Source organism: Capsicum annuum, chromosome 10 (genome assembly GCF_002878395.1).
Source record: "Capsicum annuum cultivar UCD-10X-F1 chromosome 10, UCD10Xv1.1, whole genome shotgun sequence".
NCBI classification, from domain to species: domain Eukaryota; kingdom Viridiplantae; phylum Streptophyta; class Magnoliopsida; order Solanales; family Solanaceae; genus Capsicum; species Capsicum annuum.
In genome coordinates this window covers 30,328,168-30,335,872 of record NC_061120.1, presented here as the reverse complement: position 1 = coordinate 30,335,872, position 7,705 = coordinate 30,328,168, and the positions used below count along the sequence as shown (strand labels likewise).

Genomic DNA, 7,705 nt, shown 5'->3' with positions numbered 1-7,705 from the left:
CACACTCATATGCGTATGATATGCCATATTTATTTAAACATAGGAGAGATTGAGTAGTATGAATATGTACTAAAGAGTGTCAATCTAAATAAGTACTTGAGATATATCATAAATCACCATACGAAGGTCACCATGGAGTAGAACGCACGACGCATAAGGTATTACAATTGGGATTCTTTTGGCCTACTTTGTTCAAAGATGCATTTGCATTTGTTAAAGAGTGTGATCAATGTCATAGAATAGGAACTATATATAGATTCCATGAAAAGCCATTGAACAACATTCTTAAGGTAGAGATTGTTTATGTTTGGGAATAGACTTCATAGGTCCATTTCCATCTTTAATTGGTACTCCGTACATTTTGGTCGTGGTTGATTAAGTGTATAACTGGGTAGAAGAAACATCTCTCCCTACTAATAATGCAAAGATAGTGGTGAAGTTTGTAAAAAAGAACATTTTCTCTAGATTCAAAACTCCTACAATGATCATTAGTGAAGAACGTTCTCATTTCACTAATAATTAGTTTAGTGTAGCAAAGTATCGGGTGAGACATAGAGTTGATACAACATACCATCCTTAAACAAGTGGTCAAGACGATGTGTCAAACCATAAAATCAAAAACTATTCTCCAGAAGATTGTGAATACTTAATGCAATGATTGGGCAATTAAATTTGATGATGTAGTTTGGATGTATAGAACTATTTACAAAACTCCCATTAGGACCTCACCAAATGAATTTGTATATTAGAAGGATTGTCATTTGCCTGTTAAGATTGAGAATAAAGAATATAGGAGAGTGAAAAAGTTTAATGTTGATCCAGAGATAGTAGGGAAAAACCAGTTGCTCCAGTCACATGAACTTGATGAGCTTTGCTTGCATGCTTGTGAAAATGCTAAACTCTACAAGGAGAAGATAAAAAGGTGGCATGACAAGAATATCATGCCCTAAGTCCTTGAGCCTTGCCAAAAAGTATAGTTATTTTATTTTATGTTATTGCTTCTCTCAGAAAAGTTATGATCAAAGTGGTCTGGATCACTTGAGGTTGTTAGAATGACCCCTTATGAGGCAGACCAGTTATGATGTCAGGATAAGAGAGAATATTTTCTTATAAATGGGAATACATAATTTTTCTTATAAATGGGAAAAGATTCAAGAATTACTTAGCTGAGTATGAGGATAAACAGAAGTCGTCTATCACATGTTCAAATGAATGGTAGTGAGCTCAGTCGTACCTCAATGTAAAAACAGGCGCTACATGAGGGCAACCCATGAATGAAATTTAATAGTGTAGGATTTATATTTGAAAAATAATAAAATTAGAAAATAAAAAATACAAAAAGAAGTGTCGATCCACAACCTAAACTATGGCCTTGGTAGGAGGCAATCCACTCTTCTAACAAATTTTTACTTATTTTGTAGGAATACTTAGGCACCACAGGGAAAAAATTAGATGGGTAAGAATCCACTGGAATGGTACCTTAACGGTTACGCATCGAAGGTCTACAAGCTTGTAATGACCATGAACCACGATCCCAAGTGCCTTGCGATTACCCATACTTCGTGACCCCTCTATTTTCCCCAAATTTCATTTTGATAAATCGGGTCAACCCAACGCGTTAGCTTTTTTATAAACTCTCACCCAACATTCTATCTTAATTATCCATCCCCATTGTGTCGTTTCTCTCCCTCTTATCAAACCCGACGTGTTTTTCATAAGAGTGATCTCATATAAGTTTCATGTTCATCATGTGATATTTGAAATAGTATTACATGCTTAATTTAATAATTAGTGTTACGTAAACTGCATTATGGTGAAAAGTTTTTGTAAGCATAATGGAGTGTGTTGCTAAGGCATAGTTGTTCAGTTTGATGTGACTGGTTTTTAAACTATGGTTGTGCTAAAAAAGAATACTTTGTGTCATAATGGTGTTGTGATTGTGCTAAAAAATTAATTATGAGTAGGGGAAGTCTGAGTACCCAAAAATAATGACTAGTTGAATATTCTAATAAATTAAGTGTGGGGTAGTTCCGCGTACCCCTTACCTTAGTTGTGGTTAGCCATTTGGAGCATATCTAATGCTTTTTCTGGTGTTTGTGTAACAGGATTCATGTCACCCAAACCAAGCATAGGGAAAGAAGTTGCATCTACCACCCAACATGGCCAAAAACAAAATCAAATAGGGTGGCCCTCACCTACAGCTCAAGCTTCCCCTATAGTCTCCAAAAGTGGCTATCAGAGGTTCTCCATCAAATGGGTTGATATGGAAGGGGTGCAATGTTAGAAAGACAATAAGGAGAATAATTACTAACCGATGAAGAATATTGACAAAGTTAGCTTGGAAACCAATTGCCCACGAATCATAGCATGGATACGACATTTGAAAATGGAGTTTATCATTGAAGATATAGGTGAATGAAACTTGGATTTGGTTAGAGAGTTCTTTGCAAATTGGTTCCCAGATACTCAAGGTAATTACATCAAAGTTAATGGACAGATTGTCAAATTAACAACAGTAGAACTTAACAGTTTTCTACACATTGGATGTTGATTATACTAGACTGAAGGATCTATGTAGAAGGTCACCATATCGACCAATTCATCATATACTTTATGAGCCAACATTAATGGCTAGATGGGAGTACCATAGAGATAAGGGAACTCATCAAATCTGCACCTATGCTTATCTTAGCAAGGAAGCTCAAATTTGAATGTAGATTGCTGATGCTTTATTGATTCCAAGGACCCACTTCACTAACGTCACGTGTGATCATACATGTCTAGTTTTTTCTTTGATGATTGATGTCTTGGTGCAGTGATTAAATCATCCATGAGGAAAGCCTAAGTTCACCAGGGCGTTCGGTTCAACTTAGAGATTTTTTTGACAAAGTTTTTAAAGGACAATGGGGTCGAGGGTGACCCGGTGGATTACAAGCCTTCTAGAAATATGAAAGGGGTTGATGCATCTAAGGTAAAGGAGCGTGATTCCACTCCTCGGCCAGTTCTTACCAATGCTAAGAGAGATACACATGATGATAGCTTCTTTCACCACATCTATGGCATGAATAAGATGACGATGATGTGTGGTACAAGTCCACCCACTGCAGATGAGCTGAGATAATTGGATAGTGACTACTTAATGAATGACCATGCAAAATCCATGTGCCGAGTTGGTTAAACCTTTAGAGTCCCGATAGGTGATGATGTTCCAACGGATGGTGAGCACTTGCTAGTTGATTTAGTAGTGGAGACTGATTCTAACCAAGAGGATTCTGAGGTGGGATATCTTAGTCTCGATGTGGATGAGGGTGATGACTAGGCCTAGAAAGCTCTTCTCCCCCATTTTTTGCTTATGTTTGTTATTGTGCACTAAGGACAGTGTGTCTTCTAAGTGAGAGGTGGGGCAAAAGTGTTCCTTGGGCTGTTAAATTTTTGCATGTTTGTTAGTATGTAAGTTTGTATCTTGTTTTAGTATTTTGATGAATTTGTTTCAGGTTGGATCATTGTGGTTTGTATTAAGTAGTAATTTACACTTTATTGACTTTTATGATTTAGTAGTAATTGTTTTTGGTATTAGTAGTTTTGCTTTAAGGTTTCTCGATTTTTATTTTTGGTTCTTCTCCCAAGGATAATTCCTTTGAAAAGAGTCGAACTAATTTTTTTTTGAAGACTAAGTTGTGCATCAAAGTCATAGTTACGTACTTTCCTCGATGATCGATGGATGACGACCTTAAGAGAAAATTAGTCATAGTTAGACAATTGTAAGTAGAACCCTTTCACTAATTTGAGATTAAGTGCTCTTTTTGGTTGCATGACTATATAACACAGGTGTTTTTTGAATCAAAAGCATGTGTCATAAATTAAATGATTACATTTGAAACACTTAGACTTATTTATGTGTCTCTCATATGATTTTATCTTAATTTTAAGGGAAAATTATCCGAATTAGCCATTATTGGACTTTTATTACCACTTAAAGCCTAATTTTCAATTAATTACAATTTATTGTCTCCTCTTGTCTATTAATTATTCCTAATTAAAATTCATAGCATTTCTCATGTATTTTCTCTCTTTTTCTATTTTCTATTATTCTCTTCTTCTTTTTTTCTTTTTCAGTTTTTTTTCTTCAGTTTTTCTTTTCCTTTTTTTGTTGCTTTCTCTTTATTTTTTTTTCTTTTTATTTTTTATTCTTTTTTTTCTTTTTATTTTTTTCCTTTTCATTTTTCTCCTTTTTTTTTCTTCTTTTTTTTTTGTATTTTTTATCTTTCATTTTTTTCTCCTTTTTCTCTCCTTTTTCTCCTTCTTTTTTTTTTTTATTTTCAATTTCTTTTCTTCTTTTCATTGTGCGAACTAGCAAACACAAATACAAGTGTGAACTATAAAATACTAATATAAATGCGAACAATAACATACAAATACAAGTGTGAACTATAAAATACAAATTCAAATGCGAACTATAACATATAAATACAAGTGTGAACTATAAAATACAAATGCGAACTATATCAAATAAATACAAGTGTGAACTATCATTTGTATTTTTTAATTATTAAAAAGGAACGATTGATTTTCTTTCAACGAATTTATATTTATTGATACTAGTTTTATTTATTTATACAAATAACTACAACTCAATTTTTTATACAAATACAATATATACAAATACATATTTTATTTGTATTTTGTAAAATTATTTGTCTCATTTGTTTGTAATTGTATTTGTATCAAACGATATTTATTTATTTACAAATATGAATGATAATTTTGATATACAAATAAGAAATGGTATATTTGTATCAAATGATACATTACATATTTATATATTTTACAATCACGAAAATACAATTAATGCACTTACTTGTTTGTATAAAAATACAAATGATAAATTATACATAGTTACGACTAAATACAATATAAAATCAACTTACAAATACAAATACAAAACAATTTCTTAAAAATAAAAAGGTAATGAAGAAAATAGAATACAAATACAAGTATAATCCAAATATAATCTAAATATACAAACACAATAAAACCATAATATAAATATAGTCCAATATAATATGTAATCAATTATAAAATACAAATACAAAATATTTCTTTAAAATACAAGTGTGAATTATATAAAATATAAATGCTAGTGTAAACTAACAAATACAAATACAAGTGCGAACTATTAAATACAAATACAAATACGAACTATAAAATATAAATACAAGTGCAAACTATAAAATATAAATGCAAATACAGTTGTATCAATAAATACAAAAATATAAATGACGGTGTGACTACAAATACAATAAATAATTGTGGTATTTACGTTATCATCCATGACTTGTGCTCGACTAGTCATATTTTTCAAAAATACAAAAAATATAAAATAGAGCAAAAAAAATAATAAATAAAATAAGTACAAAAAAAAATAAAAAAAATCAAAGACGAAAAGAAAAGAAGAAAGAGAAATAGAAGTTAGAGATTAAAGAGAGAAAAAAATAATAAAAACAAAAAGAAAGAAACGAAAAAATAAAAGTATAAAAAAACAGAAAAAATGGGAATAACACAAGAAATAAAAAATATAATGGTAGTGTTAGCTAAGAAAATATTCAGTTCAACGAGATAAGCATGATTGAGATTTCTTTTTTTTAAAATATTGAATTCCATTTTTGGCGCAACTAAATAGGACTGTATTCATATTTTATATGAATACATACTATCTGTAAAATCGAATACAATTGGCATAAATCGAATACAGAAGCTATAAATGTTAATTATGTAAAATGTGGCTATGGAAGGTGGGTTTTATAGCAAAATGCTGCTATTTTTGAAAGATCCCTAATGTTAAATTCGTGTTATTACTTGATGTAGAATATAAAGGGATCCATCTTGAATTGAACATATGACATGTGTAAGTGAGATTTAGTTTTAATCCATGTATGCATATGGATATCTAGAACTTACTCGGTGTGTGTGCAAAATGAGATGAAGAATTTTAAGTTTAGAAAATAATATAGTTATTTCTTTGATAGTCATGTTTAGACCTTACTCTGCCTTCCCATAATGCATGACCTTAGTGAGCCCCATTAAGCCTTTAGCCTATTCTTTGATAGCCTAATAAGTTGCTTATCCCTTTTTTTTAAAAAATAGACTAGAATTTGATTTAAAACTTCTAAGCGCTTTAGCATAAAAATTAAACGTGATAAGGAATGAAAAGTGACAAAGAAGGGAAAATGTAAGATGAATCCCCAAAAATAGTTGTTATTGGTGTGTTAAAAAGTGAATGTGTTGATTGGTAGGGAGTGTAGTAAAAAAATATGTTTTGAAAAGATAATAAAAAAATTCCTCACTAAAAGATGTGTAATCTAACTTAAAGAAAGGGGAAAAATGGAAAAAGTAGTGGAAAAGAAAAGATGTGAAGATAGATGGTTGAAGACTGAGACGAATGAAAAGTGTAGTATATTAAAGTGCTTGGGAAAGTAGTTACTATTTTTGCTCAAAATAGATCCTACCTATTACCACCTTAAATTCCTACTTAATCTTGAGCTTAGATATTCTTACATTAGTGGAGTGCTACACTAAGTATAAGCCTATAACAAATCTTATGGTGCATGTGAATTGTTTGAGAGAATGAGGGTAATTCAATTCTTCCACCTGATCTTATGTTAAAATGCATGATGTTTTGTGATATTGGGTGACTCTCTTGTTATGGGGGCGCATGTTTAATGAAGTAAAAGTGACTCATATGATTTCTTGGTTGATTAATATGCATAGGTTTTCTAATTTTTTGGAATCAATTTTTGAGGTTAAGAGGTTATAAGTAATCATTCGTGTGTTCAAAGTTATGAGGTAACATGCTTCTTGTAAGAAGATGTTCGTATTAGTTGTATGGTTCTAGATGGAGTGTCTTGTTTGAATTAGTGATGTTAGAGCCTCATTTGGTAAACATGAGTGTATAGAGTTGTTTAAGAATGGACAAAGCTTTAAGTAGGGAGTGATGATCTTAGGTATCTTTATACACCCAAATACCATGTTTTACTAGTACTTTAGCTAAGTTTGGAGAACAAATTATCTTGTTTATGTGTGTTTTGAAATATGTTTTATGTAAATGCACTAACCTATATGATTAGTACTATTTCTAGAGTTAATGAGTCATGTCTAGGCTCAATATGGCAAAGGATTATGAGAGAGAAAGTTAATTAGGAAAGATGTGAGGAACCATACACCTTCAGACAAGCCTTGCATGACACCCCTTAGGGTAGCGCATCAGGACATGCTATATATGGGCAGACCATGCTGCAGTTGACTTCTTTAATTCAAGAAATATTCAAGGGCTTGGGATTAATTTCACCATACATCTATAAATACCCCAGACATGTTTTTTAGAATAGATGATGCATTACTTTAGAGGAGATTAGAGAGACTAAGGGTTTCATTAGGTTTCGCCTTATATAAACACCACTATGTATTTTTAGTTGGTATGAATAATTTTATCATTGTAAGTTTATTTACAATTATGAGTGGAAAAAAAATATTTTTCTGAGGTTGAGGCCAAATGCATGTGCATGTCATAATGTTGAATTGGTTTAAAGTTGAATTTATTAAAATAGTTGTTCATAAACTCTTGATTCTACTATTTTAATACTTGGCCATCATTAAGATACATCTGTAATCCTCCTGAGAACCCAAAAGGAGAATCATTAGGATAGAA

The 7,705-nt window shown here is 31.4% G+C and overlaps 1 long non-coding RNA gene across 1 annotated transcript; it reads left to right on the top strand.

The window, feature by feature from the left end:
- The first annotated feature begins 1,273 nt into the window (after positions 1–1,273).
- On the top strand, positions 1,274–3,503 carry LOC124887961. The gene is made up of 2 exons (XR_007045619.1): positions 1,274–1,456; positions 2,106–3,503. It is a non-coding gene; the product is annotated as an uncharacterized LOC124887961 (long non-coding RNA).
- The last annotated feature ends 4,202 nt before the right edge of the window (positions 3,504–7,705 follow it).